Consider the following 21014-nt stretch of genomic DNA (forward strand, 5'->3'; position numbering starts at 1 on the left):
AAGACTTCGGCTTTGATATTGAGTTGTCATTGCCGACAGGTTCAGTACCAGAGGACTGGATGATTGCAAATGTTATGCCCTTGATCAAGAAGGGCAGTAGAGATGACCCAGGTAATTATATACCAGTGAGCCTTACTTCTGTTGTAGGAATGGTTTTGGAAAGGATTATAAGAGACACTATTTGTAATCATCTGGCAAACAACAATATGATTTCAGATCGTCAATATGCTTTCGTCAAGGGCAGGTCATGTCTCACAAACCTCATTGAGATTTTTGAGAAGCACATGGAGTCATAGACATGTAAACAGCTCCATATTTTGTTGACTCACATTCCTGGGATGTCAGGACTGATGGCTGAACAGGGACTCAATCTTCGTTTAATCCTCCTTTCCTTTGGCTTTCTGAGCCGCGAACTACATCACTAATATTCTACCTCCCATTCCCTGTTCTGAATCTGACCCTCTAAGCCTACACTTTAGTTCCCATCCCCCTGCCAGACTAGTTACAAACTCACCAACAGAACTGGCAAAAGCCCCCACCAGATTTGTCTCAGCTCTGCCCGGGGTAACCGGTCAGGCTGGTATAGGTCCCACCTAACCCAGAAACAGTCCCAGTGCCTGAAGAATCATAACCCTTCTCTGGTACACCATTTCCCCAGCCACACATCCAGCTGATCTACCTTCTCATTCCTGCTCTCATTAGCACATGGCACTGGGAGTAAGTCTGACATTATTACATTTCAGGAACTACATTTTAATGCATCTCTGCTCTCCCTATATCCAGCTTTCAGGCCCTCATCCCTCTGTTTAGCGATGTTATTGGTATCTGTGTGTTGCACGACCACGGGCTGTTTACTCTCCAGCCCCAGAACGTCCTGCAGCCACTCCATGATATCATGGATCTTGGCACCAGGGAGATTACATACCATCCTGGATTCATGTCTGTGGGCACAGAAGTGCCAGGCTGTACCCCTGATTATTGAATCCCCTGCCACTCTCATTCCTCTTGTTCTGATCAGCAGAGCTCTCTGTGATGTCATTAACCTGGCTGATGCTGATTTCCCGAGAAGCCACCCCACCCATTGCCGCCCTTACAGAATCCCAAGTGGTAGACAGTATCTGTATGAGAAGGGGATAACAACGGGGGACTCCTGTACTCGCTTCCTGAGCCTTTTACTAGATCTGATGGTCACCCATTCCCTTTCTGCCTGTGTAACCCTCACCTGCAGTGTGACTAACTCACTAAACGTGCTGTCCATAACATTCTCAGTATTGCAGATGCTCCACAGTGAGTCCACTCTCAGCTCCAGCTCTGAAAAGCAGTTTCCCAGTAGCTGCAGATGGGAACCCTTGCTGCACAAATAGCCGTCAGGGACACTGGAAGCGGCCCTTATTTCCCACATTGTGCAAGAGGAGCACACCACGGGTCTGAGGGCTCCTGTCACAACGTCTCTCTACATTCATCTAGTTACTCCCATTAAGAGAATTTAAGTGAGTGAGTAACCTTCCTTCACTTCAAACATGTCCATTATAATAACAAAAAAAATCTTTACTTAAGCTGATATGTCATACTTTACAAACTTAAATACTCCACAGGTATCACTGCCAAATTGGCTATTCCCATTGGGACTGTGAATTTCTGAAAGGCCTGAACTAAAATGGAGTTTCAGCTTCACCTTCTCCCTGTTTCACCTCACTATTTACACCCAACTCCAAAACACTCTCATTGAGCCAAGCAGCACTAACAGTGCAGCCCTGTCATTTTCATTGTCTGCTCACACCTACACTGTACTGTTCCAATGCACCTCAATGGGAGCTCAGGACCAGCATTGCATCTATCAATTCAGCTCTTTGTAACCCCAGAGTCAAAATGGACTTCAGCAGTTTCTGAATGAACAGACAGTTGTCAGAATCTGGAACGTTCCACCTGAAATGGTGCTGGAATTTGAGTCCATGAGAAATTTGCAGAGAATTGGAAGTAGGGAGTTTACAGATTAACATTACAAAGTGGATGATTGAGACTAAATCTGACAGTTCCTGCAAAAAGACGAGGTGTAATTTGGATAAATCTGTGCTCCCTCTCAGGCCAATACCTCCTTCCACAGCTGCAGGGCCAAGAATTGAACACATACCCCAAGGGTGATCCAACCATGAACTTCAACATCTTTCTGCTTTTGGCTTGACAAAAATATTGAAGATATTTTCCCACAGACAGAACAGACAAACCTTTCTCCTTCCACAGTTAAATGCCAATGATATTCAGATCCCGATGACTCCGCTGACTGTAGAAACTTGTTTATTGAGATCCCTGTCTCAATTATTCTCAATTAATATCCTATAAAATGAATTCACAAAACAAAGCTCACAGTCAGTGCAAGATGAATAGTGAAGGTAAACACTTCTCTCGGTATGTGTTTGATGTGTAAATGCTCCTCTTCAAATCACCCCGCCCCCACCCAGGAAGAGGACACGTGCATGCTCCTTGCTGTACCTTGCCCCAAATAAAGATGGTGGCTATAACCCAGGACCTCTCATTGCCTGAGGCCCAAGCCATCTTCCCCTTTGCTGCAAACGTGGGACCAAGAGTTTCTAATTCAGACTAACGACCTGCCCAGAGTGTAACTAAACCCTCCCAGTCTACACTGATACATTTCATCTGGTTTCTGCTGCCACTCTCCCCTTTCCGCCTCCTACACACACCATGGGTTACCGCGGGTCCAGTGACCCTTCCTCAGAACCGATGACAGCTGGGAAAATTAGAATCCCTTCAGGAAACAGGCCCTTTGGCCCAACAATTCCACACCCACCCTCCGAAGTTTATCCCACCCAGACCCATTCTCCTATTCTATTACTCTCCACTTCCCCCGAACTAATGCACATCCCTGAACCCTACGGGAACCTTAGCTGGGCCAATTCACCGAACCTACAGATCTTTGGGCTACAGGAGATAGGGGTTAAAGAGTAAATAATAGGTGGGGACAGAGCCCAAAGAAACACAGGAACATTTGGAAAGAGAAAGGAGTGGGAAGGTGGAAAGCTGTTAATGGAGGAGACAGGAACCTTCTTGCATCTCAGTGGTGGTGGTGCAAATGGTGGCTGATGATCTACATTGTGTCTGCAAAAAAGACCCTGAGCTTCCAGTTGCCTGCTCTTTAACACACAAGACTGTTCCCTGTCCAACATCTCTGTCTCATGCTTACTGCAGTGTTTCAGTGAAGCTTGATGCAAGCTGGAAGAACACTTCAGAACATACCAAATGGCTTCCTATTTCAAGGACTGCAATTTCCCCTCACGTGGTCAACAATGCCCTCCAGTGTATCTCCTCCACTTCCCACACCACTGCCCTTGAACCCCACCCCTTCAAATGCAACAAAGATGGAATCCCACCATCCTCACCTTCCACCCAGATACAACACATCATCCTCTGCTCTTTCCACCATCAGATCCAACCACCTGAGAGATATTTCCCTCCCCACCCCTTTCAGCATTCCACAGAGACCATACCTTCTGTGACTTCCACGTTAGATCCACACTCCCCACCAACCCACCCTCCACTCTAAGCACCTTCACTTGCCACTGCAAGAAGATGAAAACCTGTGCCCACACCTTCCCCTCACCTCCATCCAAGGCACCACTGGATCCTCCCACATCCAGCAGAGATTTCCCTGCCCACCCAAACACCTCACCTATTGTGTCCCTTGCTCTCAGGACACCAAATTGTGGAGTATTTCAGGGAACATTTCTGGGACACATGTACCAACCAACCCCACCGCCCTGTGGCCGACCACTTTGGCTACCCCCCACACCCTCCGCCACCACGCTGCCAAGGACATGCAAGCCCTCCATCCCAAATCCGAGCCACCCGACACCTGGAGGAAGAACACCTCATCTTCCACCTTGGGAACTTTCAACCACACAGCATCAAGGTTTCCTCATCTCCCATCCCCCAACTTATCTCAGATTCAACCCTCCAACTCGGCACTGGCCTCTTGAACAGTTCCACCTGTCTATCTTCCTTCCCAATTATCCATTCCACCCACTCACCACGACCCTCCATCTACAACCACCTATTGCCTCCCTAGCTCCCTTCCCCCAACCCCAAACACCCCTCCCTATTTATCTCTCAGCCGTATTCCAGCACCCACATTTCTGATGAAAGCTGACATGCCCAATACATCAATTCTCCTGCTCCTTGGATGCTGCCTGATCTGCTGTGCTTTTCCAGAGCCACACTTTAACGCAAACTGGAAGAACAACACCTCATCTCCCACTCAGGAACCCTGCAATCCTCTGGCTTCAACATCAAATTCAATAATTTTAGGACCTGAACTCTCCCACGTCCTAGTGTCTTTGCCCCCTACCCCACATACCAGGCCTTGTTATTACGAAGCCTGCCATTACACACTACCTATGGTGAGCCACTAACAGTCCCCAGAAACAGCTATTCACCCTCCCCCCGTCAGATCGTTATCCACTCCTTTGTCCAACTGCTCTTATCTCTCTCTTTGGACTCTATCCCCACTTATTATTTACTCCTCAACCCCTACCTTCTGCATAAAAACAGACTTTTTTTCTCAGTAACATCAGTTCCTGAAGAAGCGTCAATGGATCGAAAATGTGAACTGATTTCTTTTCACAGATGCTGCCTGATCTGCTGAGTTTTCCAGCACCTTCTGGTTGTTGTGTGCGATTTACAGCATCCGAAGTTCTTTTGGTTCACATTTACCCAGAGTATCTAATTCAGGTCCAGCAGACTGAAACAGTGTTTATCGACCTTCCCAGTCCACACTAACTCCATCTCTCTCCCAGTATCTGCTGTCTCTCCCACTCCTTCACATTCAGTCCCCCCTCACAGTGACACTGCGCCTGCAAAGCTGATGGTCATGTGTTGGCCTGCTGGACCCACCCCTCATTCACTCCCATTGGCTGGAGGATCATACCAACTCTCCTATTGGTCTGAAGCTGTGTCAATCAGCCAGGCCCCATTGTGACCTGAGTGGTGAGATCCTCCCAGGTGCATCAGAGGCTGAGGGGTGACCTCATAGAGGTTTATAAAACCATGAGGGGCCTGGGTAGGATAAATAGACAAGGTCATTTCCCTGGGGTCGGGGAGTCCAGAATGAGAAGGCATAGGTTTAAGATGAGAGGGGAAGAATTTAAAATGGATCGGAGGGGCAATTTTTTTTCCCCACTGAGGTTGGTGCATGTATGGAATCTTCTGTCGGGAAGTGGAGGATGTTGGTACAATTAAACCATTTGGCATTTGGATGGGTATATGAATAGGAAGGGTGCAGAGTGATATGTGCCAAGTGTTGGCAAATGGGTCTAGATTAGGTTGGGATATCTGGTCAGCATGGACCAGTTTAAGCAAATGGTTTATTTTCATGCTGTACATCTCTACGGCTCTGCCCTATGATGAGCTTCATCATTCACAGTGAATGGGTCAGTATCACAGAGCACAGGGACTGGAGGCTATTCAGCCCATTGGGGCTGTACTCTCTCCCTCTGGAGATGGTGCCTTTCAGTCCCAACTCACCTCCCGTTTGGATATAGCCCTCCAAATCCTTCCTTAAAAATGTTAAATTTCAAATTTGTTTTGACAATAACTACTGAATCTGCATCCAGCTGTCTTTCAAACTGTTCCAGATGCTCAGAACTTAGTGAGTAAAATAATCTTCACATTTTTCTTTGCATTATTTGCCAATTACCTGAAAATGGTTACTAAAAATTGTGACGTTAAAAATTTCTCACTGTCTGTCCGTAAATGAAATACCCTGGAAACAAATCAACTCCTGTTCGAAATCACTGCTTAACCTTCTCAGCTCCAAGGAGAATTGTCTGACCTTCTGCTAACTCTCCATAAAAGAGAAACCTATCTTAATTTTAATTTATTAGTGTCATAGAGATGTACAGCACAGAAACAAACCCTTCAGTCCAACTTGTCCATGCCGACCAGATATCCTCAATTAATCTCGTCCCATATGCCAGCCCTTGGCCCATAGCCTTCTAAACCTTTCCCAATCACATACCCAGTGAGATGCCTTTTAAATGTTGTAACTGTACCGGCCTCCACATTTTCTCTGGCAGCTCATTCCATACACGTGCCACATTCAGCTTGAAACTTTACCCCGAATATCCCTTTTCAATCTTTTCCCTCACGCCTGTGCTTTCAAGTTTTGGACTCACCTAAACCGGAATAAGACCCTGGCTGTTGACCCTATCCATGCCCCTCACGATTTTATCAACCTCTATGGTCACCTCTCAGCATCCGATTCTCCAGTGAAAACAGCCTCAGTCTATTCAGCCTCTCCCTATAGCTCAACCCTGGCAACATCTTTGCATCTTTCCTGAATCCTTTCAAATTTCACAATATCATTCCAATAGCGGGGAGACCAGGAATGAAAGCAGAATTCCAGAAGTGGCTGAATGAATGTCCTGTACAGCCGCAAACTGACGTCACAACCCCTGTACTCAATGCACTGACCAATAAAGGCAAGTACACCAAACACTTTCTTCACTACCCTGCCTATCTATGATTCCACTTTCAAGGAACTATGAACCTGCACTCCAAGATCTCTTTGTTCAGCAACACTCCCCAGGACCTTCCCTTTAAGTGTAGAAGTCCCACCCTGATTTGCTTTTCCAAAATGCAGAACCTCACATATCTAAATTAAACTTCATCTGCCACTCCTCAGCCCATTTGATCAGAATCTCATTGTACTCTCGGGTAACTTTGCTGTCCACTGCACCTCCAATTTTGGTGTCTATTGTAAACCTACTAACCATAGCTCCTATATTCACATAGAAATTATTTATATAAATGGCAAAAAGCAGTGGACCCACTACCCAGCCTGACAGCATATTGCTCATCACTGGCTTCCAGTGCAAAAGCACCCTCCACTATGACACTGACTGCTCAGCAAGGTTAGAGCTCATGGCATACAGGGAGATCTAACCATTTGGATACAGAACTGGCTCAAAGGCAGAAGACAGAGGGTGGTGATGGAGGGTTGCTTTTCAGACTGGAGGCCTGTGACTAGTGGAGTATTACAAGGATCACTGCTGGATCCACTACCTTTCATCATTTATATCAATGACTTAGATGTGATCATAGGAGGTTTAGTTAGTGAGATGACACCAAAACTGGAGGTGTAGTGGACAGTGGAAAAGATTACCTCAGAGTACAATGGGATCTTGATCAGATGGGTGAATGGGCTGAGGAGTGGCATTTTGGGAAAGCAAATCTTAGCAGGACATATACACTTAATGGTAAGGTCCTGAGGAGTGTTACTGAACAAAGAGACCTTGGAGTGCAGGTAGATTGGATAGTGAAGGCGGCATTTGGTATGCTTGCCTTTATCGGACAATGTATTGAGTACAGGAGTTATGAGATCATGTTGCAGCTGTACAGGACACTGGTTAGGCCACTTTTGGAACGTTGCCTACAAATATGGTCTCCCTCCTATTGGAAGGATGTTGTGAAACTTGAAAGGGTTCAGAAAAGATTTACAAGAACGTTGCCAGGGTTGGAGGATTTGAGCTAGGCTGGGGGTTGAATAGAGGTTGAATGGATTGGGGCTGTTTTCCCTGCAACGTCGGAGGCTGAGAGGTGATCTTATCTATGTATATAAAAACCTGAGGTGCATGGATAGGATAAATAGACAAAGTCTTTTCCCTGGCGTGGGGGATCCCAGCACTAGACGGCATAGGTTTATGGTATGAGGGGAAAGACTTTAAAGAGACTTGAGAGACAACGTTTTCACACAGACGGTGGGACGTGTATGGAATGAGCTGCCAGAGGAAGTGGTGGAGGTCATTACGATTGCAGCATTTAAAAGGCATCTTCATGTGTATATGAATAGGAAGGATATGGGCCGGGTGCTGACAGGTGGGACTAGATTGCATTGGGATATCTGATCAGCATGTACTGGTTGGACCGACGGGTCTCTGTTTCTGTGCTGTCCATCTATGACTCTTTGACCTTCCAGCCAATTCCGTATCCAAACAGCTAGTTCCGCCAGAATTCTATGGTATTGAACCTGCTAACCAGTGTGTTATGTGAAACTTTGTGTCTTTCTCAAGTCCAAGTTAATGATTTCAATGCACAAAGCCATGCTGACTCTCCCTAATCATTTTTTGCTTTTCCAATGACATGTAAATCCTGTCCGAGAATCCCTTCCAACAACTTCTCTGCCACTGACTTCAGGCTCACCGATCTATAGTTCCCTGGCTTTTCCTTACCACCTTTCTCAAATAATGGCACCCATCTTCCAGCACCTCACCTGTGGCGATCGATGATACAAATATTGCAGCGAGGGGCCCAGCAAAAGCTTCCCTATTTACCCACAAAGTTCTGGGATAAACCTGATCAGATTCAGGGATTTATCCACCCTTATGCATTTTAAGCCATCCAGTACCACCTCCTCTGTAATATGTACACTTGCCAAGTTATCACTATTTATTTCTCCAACTTCTCTAACTTCCATATCCCCTTTCAGTAAAAACTGAAATGAAATACTTACAGAATCTCTCCCACCTCCTGCTGTTCCATAGACAGTCTTGTTGATCTTTGAGGGTCGCTATTCTCTGCCTAGTTATTGTTTTGTCTTTAGTGTATTTGTAGAATCTCTTTGGATTCTCCTTAAACCTATTTCCCAAAGCTATCTCATGTCCCCTTTTCTGCCTCCTGGTTTCCCGAGAGTATACTCCTACTGCCCTTATCGTCCTCTAGGGATTCACACAAACAGAGTGGTCTGTACCTGCCATATCCTTCCTTCATTTTCTTGACCAGAGCCTCAATTTCTCAGGTCATGCAGCATTCTCGACGCCTCCCAGCCTTGGCCTTAACGGGAACATACTGTCTGTGTACTCTCATTGTCGCAGGCCTATGGAGGCAATGGCAGATGAGGACAGAGAAACAATCATTATCAGTAAAGAGGTAGTGTTGGGAAAACTAACAACTCATCCTTATCTCTTTAATTCCTCTCTAGCCTCAGAACTATCACTATCTCTGCATCAAAGACATCTCAATAATCTCTGCAACATCCTCCAACCACTAATCTCCTCCAGTCTCAACACACTTTCTATCTTTCATCTTGTCCACCCTCACAAATCTTTGTGATGTGCCTTTCTTTAATTCCAGCCTTCAGGATAACCCATTTTTATTTCAGATTCCTGCACCCAGAGCTCCACAATGTCCCGCTTAAACTCTGTCACATTTTCCTCCAAAAAACATTAATCAATTCCGTATCATCTATTCTAATATCACCTTCTCTGACCTGGTTTCTATTGTGGCTTGTCATATCCCTATGTTACGCGTCTGTGGTCTACATGACGGAAAACGGTTTTGTGGTCCATTGGGTTTATGCTGTAAAGAAATCTCCCAGATGACTATTTTAATCCCATTTTCCAGCACAGAGCACATACACCTGTCAACCTTGGCCTTGCAAGTGTGTTCCTAAATAGATTTTAAATGCCTTCAGGATTTCTGTCTCTCACTCTTCCAGACAGTGAGGTTTAGTGCAACTGTTGCTCTATGCTATCACCCACAGGGTTCAGAGCAGCTGGGTCTGTGCAAACCACAGATCGCCCACACATTGTGAAGGATGGCAGGGTCCCCGAGACAGGGCACAGGAGATTGACCAGGATGGTTCAAGGAATGAGGGATTTTAGTTGCAGAATTTGTGGGGCTTTTTTAACATTAATTGTTCACGTGACATGTGTGTTGCTAATACACATAAAGAACAACCATCCGCAATTAATTGACTCTCCTTTTCACCCTCTCCCCTTGCCTATGCTCTGGTAATATTCAGATTAACCACTACTAGACATCTCTCTCTAATGAGAGAGCAGTCCTATGGTTGGGTAGAACAATGCTGACTTGATCTTTTACACAGCGATGCCACTGTGCCTCGAGGGTGGGGAAAGGGAATGCTGAAGGTGGTGGATGGGAAACCACTCAGGTACAGTACTTTATCCTGGAGGATGTTCACTTTCTTTAATATTGTTGGGGGGGTGCACTGATGCAGGCAAGTGGAGAATGTTCCAACACAATCCTGATGTGTACCTGATAGAGAGCAAACAGACATTGGGAAATCAGCGGTTTGGAAAAACTGAGTGTGTTCTCCTTGTAGCAAAGGAAATTTGGGGAGCTGTGACAAAGCGGTTTACAAAAGTTACATATTAAAATAATAAACCTTACACCCGTCAGCTCATTATACAAGGGTTACAGGACACATGTTGAAGATTTGGGAAGATCTATTGAGAGGATGGTTTGATTCAAGGGAGAACTTTTATTCAGCAAATGGTATTGATCTGGAACACAATACTCTCACACATATGAATATCCAGGGCCTGATGTATTGAGTAATTCTGTCAGAGTTGGGCATTACAGTGACTGAGATTACCATCTGAATATCTGCCTGTGTTACAAGTTTATAAAATCCGTCACTGTCAGTTCAAGTTTGAAACTCATACACTCCCCTCCTCCTGGCTCAGGATGACTGTACATATTACCCCTGGTGGAGGTTAGCAGGCACTTCAAGGGCAAATCTATGTGGGTTTCTATGAGTTTCCACCTTGGGACTTCATGTGACTGAACATGGGACAGAATGTCCCAAGATTCAATGAGTTATAGAGAGCAGGATTTGCTTCCTTTTCTTTCCTTTCCTTCCATTCTGCCGCTGTGTCTCCTCAATAAGACATGGGGTGTGAAAGGCTCATGCAGCTCGATGGGCAAGATGTCTCCATTCTGACCAATGGGCAACAAGCTCCTCCCCGTCATGAAACAGAGTATCCCTGAAAGATAGCAACTGCGCATGCTTCCCACTGCCCAGTGCTCCCAGTACATGTTTCGAATAATGAGGGGGGAAATCTCCTAGAAAAGGCATAACAGGAAAGTTCCAAAAGGATTATAAACAGTTTACAGAGAGATATTCACAGGAAACCTGGGCAACAAGTTGGCAAATAGAGTATAACTTGGGAAAAACTGTAGAAAGCTGCACCAAAGGGACTGGGGGAAAATGAGCAGGAAACACAGAAAGCTAGCACACAATTACAACAGGGAATCAGGAAAGGGAATGGAATGCTGTCCCTTATTTCAAAGTGTTTGCAATATAAGAGTTTAGAGTATATACCTGAGGGCAACTAAACAAATGGCAAGTGAGACCACATCTGGAGTAACGTGAACAGATTTGGTCACTTTAGTTCATGAAATAGTGCAGTTTATTGGAGGCATTTCAGAGAAGATCCATTGGGATTATCCCTGTTTTGAAGGGATTATCCTGTAAGCAAAGGCTGAATAAATTGGGAATATACTCACTGGACTTTGGAAGAATGAGAGGTGATCTCTTTGAAACATACAGGATTCTGTCAAGGTTTGACAGGGTAAATATGGAGAGGATGTGTCCCATTACGGGTGAGTCTTGAACCAGATTCTGGGTCAGTCGCGGAATCAAGGATTCTGTTTCAGATTTGTCAAGTTAAAGGCAACACCGACACAGGTTAGGGTTTCAGTAGCAATGGAGCTGGGGTGAGAAGTAGACAAGCAACGTTTTAGAGATTGGAATTCCTGGTGTTTGTGATTGTGTAGATGTCTGATCAGAAGGTCACCTTGGGGTCAGATATGAAAGCAATATTGTGAAGAATGTAGTTCTGCCTCAGACACTTCCCAGTGAGAGGGAGGGACACAGCAGGAAGGGAAATGAATTTGGAAAAACAACTGAAGGCAATGGGTTTAACAATTGCAGTGTTTCATTGGAGTGAATTGCAGCTAATCGAAGCGTGGTAAGCAGTTTGATAACTGAGTAATAGTGGAGTAATGGAGAGGGATGATGGGGAGGGAGAGCTGGGCATCGTCAGTGTACATGTGAAACCTAACACAGTGCTTTTGGGCGATGTTACCTCCTGGCAGTATGTAGGTGAGAAACAGGACGGGCCAAGGATAGACCCTGGAGGGACACCAAATACAAGGAATTCAGAAAGGAAAGGGAGAGTGGAGATGGAGCAGGATTTTCCAATGATGGTGAGGTCAAATATTAGGTTTTAGCAGAATGGGAGAGAAGGACATAACCAGAAAAGACAGACAGATCATGGAACAATATCTGTGAATTGCAAGGTTGGATTGGGGGGGGGGGGGGGGAGGGGAGGGGGCAGTGACGGTGACAAGCAGGAGGATTAGACAGATTTGGAATGTCCATGATTTAGCTACACTAGGGTAAATGGTCAAGATGACCTCTAATAAGGCTTGACAAGAGACTCGAGGAAATGCAAGTTTAGGACTAAAATGAGGAGCATCCTTGTGAGGCAGTTTGGCTCGGTGGACGAGTGGAGAGGGAGGGAAGAAGCAGAGGCAGCTGATCGGATTGTCTCAATGTTATGGACAGAGAAACTCCATGTGCTCCTCACTCGTTGTTGGAAGGGAGGATGGAGGAGACAGGATAATGGACAGTGTTTTTATTTCCAAAACAATAAACAAAACCTGTGATAGTGATTCTAAAAATAAGTTAACAAACCTGTCGTATTTATCATTTATCAAGAATATTAAAATATACAACTGAAGTTCAGGTTTGAATCCCAAATTGGTAGAGGGTGGCTCTGAATTCACGAAAAAAATACCTGGAATGAAGAAAATACTGTTTGCCATGGAACCATTGTCAATGGCAGAAAAACATCCCCAATGTCCTTGAGGGAAAGAAACCCGACAGTGGCCCATCAAGTCACTCATTGTATTAATCACTACACAGTCTCAGCAAAGGAATGAAACTGGATGGACCACATTACATCTACCAATGCACTGGAAAATACAACCACAAATCAGCCCTCTTGACCCTGCAACTTCTGTCTCACTGTGGGCCAACAACAGCAGCAGAACTGTACTCCAGCCTAATCTGAAATCTCATGGCCTGATATCCCACACTTAACCATTAACATCAAGCCAGGGGAATCAACCCTGGTTCAATGGTGAATGCAGGAGGGCATGCCAGCAGTACAAGGCATACCTAAAAATGAGGTGCAAACCTGGTGCAGCTACCAAACCTGCAAGCCAAACAGCACAAGCAACACCAAATAGAACCAACAGATTAGATCAGAGTTCTGCAGTTCTGCCACACCTAGTCAAGAATAGTGATGGACAATTAAACAACTCACTGGAGGAAGCATCACAGATATCCCCACCCTTACTGATGGAGGGGTCTCACACATTCATGCACCAGATAAGAGGACAGCATTAGCAGCGATTTTCAGCCAGCAGTGCCAAGTGGATGAGCCTTCTCCATTGGTCCCTGACATCACAGATATGGATCGACTTGGTTGAAAACTCATTTCAAATCAGATCAAGAAATGGATAAGCAATGTAAAGGTATGGGCCCTGCCAATATTCTGGCAATAATACTGTTGGCTGTGCTCCAGAACCTGCTGCCCAACAAGACAAGTACTGTTCCAGCACTGGCACCGACTGACTGTGGAACATTGCTCAGGGATGTTCCAACACAACAACACAGGGCAGATCCAACTCAGCCAATTCCCCTCCATCAGTCCACACTCGCTCAGCAGTGAAGTGATGGAAGGTGTCATCAACAGTGCTGTCAAGCACCTGCTCAGCAATAACCTGCTCAGCGATGCCCAGTTTGGGTTCTGCCAGGGCCACTCAGTTCCTGAGCTTGTTACAGACTTGATTCACAAACTGACAAACAGCTGAATGAGGTGAGGATGACAGGCCAGACCCCCTCCAAGACCACTATTTCGACTTCAGTGATATCACCTGACCTCACCACAGTCTCAGCTCATTTGCTGAAACTCTCATTCATTCCTTTTGTTAACTCAAGATCTCATTGTCTAAACCCACTCCTGGCCAGCATCCCACATTCACCCTCCCGATAATATCAAGAATATTGAAAACTCTACTGCCAAAGTGCTCACTTGTACCAAAACCTGTTGATCAATCAAAAGACTCCCATTTATAAGCAACAACAATTTACTTTCGCACCTTTGAATTAATTCCTGGCTGTAATCATTCCTATCTCCCTGCACCACACACCTTTTCATATCTCAATAACTCATTTTAGTTCAGACTCTCAATGATGTGTTTATTTTTGAGATCACCTGTGTGACTGTTTCCATAGACTCCAAGGGAACATGGTCTGGAATCCCCACTCTAACCCACTAAGATCTACTTTCTTCCTTTAAGGCATTCTTGAAAAACTGCTTATTTGGCAATGGTTGTGGTCACTGGACACAATATTCTCCATCTGTAGCCTTATGTCAAAACTTCTCAATAATATTTTTGTGAAATTAAAACTATGATGATTTGTACAGATATCTTCTACTCTTCAATATCACTGAGTGAATAATCTGTAATGTCTCTTACCCAACCACGTTGGAGGAGCACCTTCACCATACAAACTGCAGCAGTACAAGGAAGTCAAACATCACCCTCTCCACAGGCAACAAGGCTTTGGCATTGATCACTGGTTTCTGTGGAAGGAGAAATACACAGTTGATGTTTCATGGAGTGCAATATGAATTACAGGGAATGAAAATGGTGCAGAACTTGACTGTCAGAAATTGAAGGAAAATGCACTCGCTTATTGGAAAAAAGAATTCTTGACTGTCTAAGATATTGTGGAAAAAATAACCTGATAATGGAACAGCATACGGTCAGGAACCGGCAGCAGTGGACAATTCATTTACATTCCTGAAGAAGGGCTTATACTCCTGCTCCTTGGATGCTGCCTGGCCTGCTGTGTTTTTCCAGCTCTACATTTTTCAATTCATTTACAAAACAGCTGTGAAAGTAATAGTAAAATACTATACAGAGCAAAACTACACCCATGAGAGACTGAGGAAGCTAGATAAGGAACAAGTGGACAGAGAACCCAGAGGTGAATCAGAGCAGAATTCACTTTTATGATCCCACAGTCAAAGATGTCGAGCACAGAAGTAGACTTCTTCGGTCCAACCTATGCCAACCAGATATCCTAACCTAATCTACCTAAATTAAATCCTTTTTGCCACTCCTCAGCCCATTGGCCCATCTGATCAATATCCCACTGTAGTCTGAGATAACCTCCTTCATTGTCCACAATACCTCCAATTTTGGTGTCACCTGCAAGCTTATTAACTATACGGCCTCTATTCATATCCAAATCATTTAAAAGAATGATGAAACAAATCCAGAAAAAAGTCCATTTCTCTGGGTTTGAATGTGCTCTGTGTAAATCCTGCCCTAGGACTCTTTTTACCAGGGAAGGCTGCACATACATCCCTCTGAACTTTGCCCCCTACAAAGCTGGCGGCCGCGCACGTGTCCAGTGAATCATTGCCCCGAATAAAGATGGCGGCGCTCACTCGGGCCGATTACTCAACGAGGCATATTCCCGTTTGCTGCAAAAACGGGACTGTAAGGTTCAAAGTTGTATCTTCCGATGTATACCAAATGATGGAAAAACCTCTCAGCCCATACCAACACCATTTCCTTCCTGCTGTTTATTTCTTTCCTTACCGACAGCTCTCCGCGCAGACATCCCCATCATCTGCGCCCACCGCGAGGATAATCACGTGGTATAGTCTAGTCCCGCCCTCATTCACTGATTGGCCGGAGGACCAAATGCCCCGCCAGGTCCTCCAGCTCTGCCCCTGCCTTTCCATTGGTCCGCCGCTGACATCAATCACTTCTTCGGTCCAACCGGTTTTTGCCAACCAGTTATCCTAAACTAATCTATGTAAATTAAATCCTATCTGCCTGTCCTCAGCCCACTGGTCCATCTGATCAATATCCCATTGTATTCTGAGATAACCTTCTTCATTGTCCACAATACCAACTGTTGGCTGGAGCTTGCGCACTGCTTCGTGGCTTTTGTTGCTGTTTCTCAGTTACAAGAGTGAGGGACAATGTTAAAAATCACACAACCACCTGATGAAGGACCAGCAAAGTAGTGCTTCCAAATAAACCTGTTGGACTATAAGCTGGTGTTCTGTGAATTTTAATTTTGTCCATCCTAATCCAACACCAGCATCTACAAGTCACGAGTGAGGGAGGAATGCATAACATAAGAACAAAAGATCTTGGAAAAGGAGAAGGCCGTCCTGCGCTTCGAGCCTGCTCTACCATTCGATAAGATTATGGCTGATCATTTTGTGGATGCAGAACCATTTACCCACGTTCTCACCATATTCCTTAATTAGTTATTTCCTTTTTAAAAAAAACTAACTTAGCTTTAAAAACGTTCATTGAACTAGCATCAACTACTTCCCTGGGCAATGCACTCCATCGAGGTCAAGACATTCCTTCTCAATTCACTCCTAAATTTGCTGCCTCTAATCTTGTGCTGATGCCCTCTTGTCCTGGCTTCATCTGCCAGTGGAAACATCCTCTCTACTTCTATTTTATCCATTCCATTCATTATTTTATATATTTCCTATTCTTCTGAATTCCAATGAATATAATCCCAATCTACTCCGTCTCTGTTAAGCCAAACCCCTCACCTCCGGAATCAACATAGTTAATCTCCTCTGCACCCCCTCTAGTGCCAGTACATCCTTGAGCACGTAAGGAGGTAAAAACTGCATGCAGTACTCCAGGTGTGGCCTCACCAGCACCCATTATAGCGAGAACATAACCTCTGCTTTTAAACACAATCCCTTCAGCAATGAAGGACAAAATTCCATTTGCCTTCTGAATTGATTGTTACACCTGGTGACCCACCCTCCTGCAGAAGAATATTCAGGTGCCTCTGCGTAGCAAATAATGTAACTTTTTTTAAAATTCAAGTAATCATCTTTTTATTAATGTTACTCCAACCAAAGAGTATGACTTTACATTTATAAAAATAATATTCCACTTGCCAAACCATTGCCCACTAACTCAATGTATCTATGTTCCTCTGCAAAGTTTCCCAGTCCTCTGCACACTTTCTCCTGCTACTCATCTTAGTCTCATATGCAAACTTTGACACCCGACATGTGGTCCCCAACTCCAAATCATCTGTATCAATTCTAAATAATTGCAGTCCCAACACTGATCCTAGAGGCACGCTACTAGTTACTGATTGCCAGCCAGAATAAGGCTTATTTATCCCCACTCTTTGCTTCCTGTTAGTCAACCAAATCTTCTATCCATGCTAATACTGTATCCCATGCACCCTTATATAATGCAACAGCCACTTGCGTGGCACCTTGTTGAAGGCCTTTTGGAAATCAAGGTACACCGCGTCCACTGGGTCCCCGTTGTCCACCTTGCTTGAAATGTCTTCTTAGAATTCCAAACGATTTGTCAAGCATGACCTGCCCTTCATGAATCCATGCTCTGTCTGCCCAATGGGACAATTTCTATCGAGATTCCCTGCTATTTCTTCCCTGATAATAGATCCACGCATCTTTCCAACTACAGAGAATAAGGTAACTGGTGTAGAATTCCCTATCTTTTGTCCACCGCCTTTTCTTATAGTCCTTCCTTTTCACTGAAATATGCCTTTGCTGAGCACTTCCTAAAATGTCTTTGAAAATCTTTCACTGCTCATCAACTGTCCCACCATAAAATCTTTGTTTCCAGTCTACTTTATCCAGGTTCTCCCTCATTCTATTTTCCCCGTGTTCAAACACAGGACCAAGATATTAAATTTTATCTTCACACTTTCCAGATGTACTCTAAATTCAACCATACAGTGATCACTTCTTGCAAGAGGATCCCTAACTCTGAGGTCATTAATTATTCCTGTCTCATTGCACGGGGGCCAGATCTTGGATAGCTTGCTCCTTGTCGGTTACATTTCATACTGTTCAAAAAACTATCATGGATACACTTAATGAACTCCTCAAGGCTACCCTGACTGAGCTGGTTTGACCAATCTACATGTAGATTAAAATCACCCATGATAATAGCCGTACCATTTTTACAGGCATTAGTTATTTCTTTGTATATTGCCCATCCCATTGTAATGTTATTATTTAGCCTACACACTGTGCCTATCACTTTCTTGTTAGAATTTTGAAAGCATCATTCCTGTTTCTCCTAATGTACAGCAATAACAACAACTACTTGCTTTATATGGAATCTTTCACAACGGCAAATCTCCTAAGGTGCTTCATGGATGATCAAAACATTGATTGAGGAGAATGATTTTAAAATACATCGTAACGGAGGAGAGAGAAGGTTAGGGAGGGTATTCCACAGACTTCTGCTCTTGACAGCTCCAATTGTGGAGTGATGCAGGTGGGGTGGGTTGAAAAGGGAACGTGCAAAGGGGAAATGGAGGAGCATAGGCAGTGCATAAGGTCTTAAGGATAGAGGAGGTTCCAGACTAAGTCTGTCTGTCATAGACAGTATGGCTGCCTCATGGAATTTGAAGCACCGGAATGGGCCCATGCATGTCATGTTAGTCAAGGATAGTATAACGGTGGCTGAGGGAACATTTGATGAGGACTTGTCTACTGAATTAGTGTGGGCTGAGGTTAGAAACAAGAGAGGGGAGGTCACACTGCTTGGATTTTTTATAGGCCACCACAGAGTTCCAGGGAGGGGGAAGAGGTGATTAGCAAAATTACTCTGGGTAGGAGTGAAAGTAACATGGTGGTCATTGTGGGGGACTTTAACTTCCCCAACATTGACTGGAAATAGTATGTTGGATGGATCAGTTTTTGTCCAATGTGTACAGGAGGGTTTCCTGACACAGTATGTCAAAGGGCCGACAAGAGGGGATGCCACATTGGATCTGGTGCTTGGTCATGAACCGGACTAGGTGTTTGATTTAGTTGTAGGTGAGCACTTTGGAGAGAGTGATCATAATTCAGTTATGTTTAGTTTGGCGATGAAAAGGGATAGGTACATGCCACAGGTGAAGACTTATCGATGGGGCAGTGGCAATTATAATGCGATTCAGCAAGAATTAGGATGCATAGGATGGGGTAGTGAAATGCAGTGGATGCAGACAATGGAAATGTGGAGCTGGTTTAAGGAACAGATATTGTGTGTCCTTGATAGGTATGTCCCTGTCAGGCAGGGAGGAAGTGATAAGGTAAGGAAACTGTGGTTTACCACAGAAATTGCATCTCTTGTTAAGAAGAAGTAGGAGGCTTATGTTTTGATGAGGCAAATGGTACAGATGAGGCGATGGAGACTTACAGATCAGCTAGGAAGGCTTTAAAGAGGGTTAAGAAGAACAAAGAGAGGACACGAGCAGTCTTTAGCGAATAGAATAAAGGAGAACCCTTAAGCTTTCTATAGGTATGTGAGGAATAAAGGATAGGGTAGAAATCGGGCCAATCAAAGACAGAAGTGGGAAGTTGAGTGTGGACACTGGAAATTGGAGAAGTGCGAAACGAATATTTCTCATTCGTTTTCACTCAGGAAAATTAGAATATTGTAGATAATAATGAGGTAGAAGATGTTAGACTAGAAAGGATAGAGGTTAGTTTCGAACAGGTGTTATCAATTCTAGAAGGATTGAATGTAGACAAGTCCCCTGGGCTAGATGGGATTTATCCGTAGATTGTCTGGAAAGCTAGGGAGAAGATTATCAAAGCCAAAGTCTTTGCTTTGAGCTGTCATTGCCTACAAGTTCAGTAACAGAGGACTGGATGATTGCAAATGTTATGCCCTTGATCAAGAAGGGAAGTAGAGATGACCCAGGTAATTATATACCAGTGACCCTTACTTCTGTTGTAGGAAATGTTTTGGAAAGGATTATAAGAGACACTATTTGTAATCATCTGGCAAACAACAATATGATTTCAAATCGTCAATATGGTTTTGTCAAGGGCAGGTCGTGTCTCACAAATCTCATTGAGTTTTTTGAGATGGTGACCAAGCATATAGATAAGGTAGGGCAGTTGACGTGGTATACATGGACTTCAGTAAAGCCTTTAATAAGGTTCCACATGGTAGGCTGTTAGAGAAAATGCAGTGACATGGAATTGAGTGTGATTTAGCAGTTTGGATTAGAAACTGGTTTTCTGAAAGGCGGCAGCGAGTGGTGGATGATGGAAAATAATCAGCCTCCAGTGCGGTTATTAGTGGTGTGCCACAAGGGTCTGTTTTGGGATCACTGCTGTTTGTCATTTTTATAAAGGTGTTAGACGCAGGCATAGGGGATGGATTAGTAAATTTGCAGACGACACCAAAGTCAGTGTGGAGTAGTGGACAGTGTGGAAGAATGTTACAGGTTGCAGGAGGACTTTGATAAACTGCAGAATTGGGCTGAATGTAGCAAATGGAGTTCAATGCAGCTAAATGTAAGGTGATGCACTTTGTGAAGGATAACAGGAAGGCAGAGTACTGGGTCAATGGAAAGATTCTTGGTCGTGTAGATGTGCAGAAGGATGTTGGAGGCCATGTACATAGATGCCTGAAAGTTGCCACCAGGTGTACAGTACTGTTAAGGCGGCATACAGTGTGTTAGATTTCATTTGGAGATGGATTGAGTTCTGGAGCCGCAATATCATGCTGCAACTATCCAAAACACTGGTGTAGCCATATTTGGAATATTGTGTGCAGTTCTGGTGCCCATATTTCTGGAAGGATGTGGAAGCATGGGAAAAGGCGCAGAGGATATATACCAGGATGTTGTGTGGTCTGGAGGGAAGGTCTTATGAGGAAAGGTTGAGAGACTTGAACGTGTTCTCAGCGGCAAGAAGAAGGCGAAGAGAGGATTTGATAGAGACATACAAGATGATCGGAGGCTTAGATAGGGTAGACAGTGAAATTCTTTTTCCTAGGATTATGACATTAGTGTGTATAAGGGGGCATATCTCCAAATCGAGGGGCGATAGATTTAAGACAGATGTCAGAGGCAGGTTCTTTACTCAGAGTGGTTAGGACATGGAATCCACTACCTACTAATGTAGTTAACTCAGCCACGTTAGTGAGATTTAAACAATCCTTTAGATAAGCACATGGGTGATTTCAGGATAGTGTAGGGGGACGAGCTGAGAATAGTTCATAGGTTGGCGCAACATCAAGGACCAAAGGGCCTGTTCTGCACTGTATTGTTCTCTGACTATTGTGCTACAAGAGATTTTTAC

At 44.4% G+C, this 21014-nt stretch overlaps 1 long non-coding RNA gene across 2 annotated transcripts in view; it reads right to left on the bottom strand.

The window, feature by feature from the left end:
- LOC140489150 (uncharacterized) overlaps nucleotides 1-15543 on the bottom strand; it is a 48291-nt gene extending 32748 nt beyond the window's left edge. Inside the window, exons 1-4 of one of the 2 annotated variants that reach the window (XR_011963102.1) lie at nucleotides 15499-15543; nucleotides 14365-14471; nucleotides 8759-8884; nucleotides 2226-2334 (exon numbers count right to left, since the gene is read on the bottom strand). This is a non-coding gene — a long non-coding RNA (uncharacterized lncRNA). The remainder of the gene's footprint in view (nucleotides 1-2225; nucleotides 2335-8758; nucleotides 8885-14364; nucleotides 14472-15498) is intronic. The other variant, XR_011963100.1, reaches the window with a different exon arrangement.
- Nucleotides 15544-21014: the final 5471 nt, after the last annotated feature.

This window comes from Chiloscyllium punctatum, chromosome 18 (assembly GCF_047496795.1).
Source record: "Chiloscyllium punctatum isolate Juve2018m chromosome 18, sChiPun1.3, whole genome shotgun sequence".
Taxonomy (NCBI): domain Eukaryota; kingdom Metazoa; phylum Chordata; class Chondrichthyes; order Orectolobiformes; family Hemiscylliidae; genus Chiloscyllium; species Chiloscyllium punctatum.